We start from the raw sequence: 575 nt of genomic DNA on the forward strand, positions 1-575 counted from the left end.
GGAATTTCTGCATGGAAAGGGTGCTCAGGCCTTGGCAGGGGCTGCCCAGGGAGGTTTGGAGTGCCCATCCCTGGAGGTGTCCCAGGAAGGGCTGGAGGTGGCACTCAGTGCTCTGGGCTGGGGACAAGGGGGGCATTTGGAACAGCTTGGGCTCAGTGATCCTGGAGGGATTTTCCAACCTGTGATTCCATGATTCTATGAAAGCATTTTCCCATGGATCACATCATTTGCATTTCCTGAGCACATGGTGTGGCTCCCTCTCAAACGTGCTCCTCAGGAAGGTTATTTCCATCCCTACCAGAGCCTGGCAGCATCCAGGATTCCCAGTGCTGTGCTGGCTCCCAGATGTTGGAGCAGCTATTAATAGAAGCAGGAGTTTAGCTGGGTTAGTGTATAATGAGCTGGGATGTGGCTGCCTGGGATGCTGTCAGTGTCCTGCAAGGATGAAATGCAGGACACATTGAACAGCCCTTTCAACCCCTCTTGGGCAAGCAGGGCAGAGTTTCCATCTCCATCCAAAATTCCATGATGCTGCAGGGTGCTGGCATTTCTGTAGCAGCCTCTCCCACATGTGC

At 53.7% G+C, this 575-nt stretch overlaps 1 protein-coding gene across 1 annotated transcript in view; it reads left to right on the top strand.

Moving 5' to 3' along the window:
- The window catches only part of ANKRD13C (ankyrin repeat domain 13C), a gene marked incomplete at its 5' end in the record, with an annotated part of 19,158 nt that overhangs the window by 2,851 nt on the left and 15,732 nt on the right, over positions 1-575 (top strand). The window lies entirely within an intron of this gene.

This window comes from Corvus brachyrhynchos, unplaced genomic scaffold, assembly GCF_000691975.1.
Source record: "Corvus brachyrhynchos isolate BGI_N302 unplaced genomic scaffold, ASM69197v1 scaffold280, whole genome shotgun sequence".
Lineage (NCBI taxonomy): Eukaryota > Metazoa > Chordata > Aves > Passeriformes > Corvidae > Corvus > Corvus brachyrhynchos.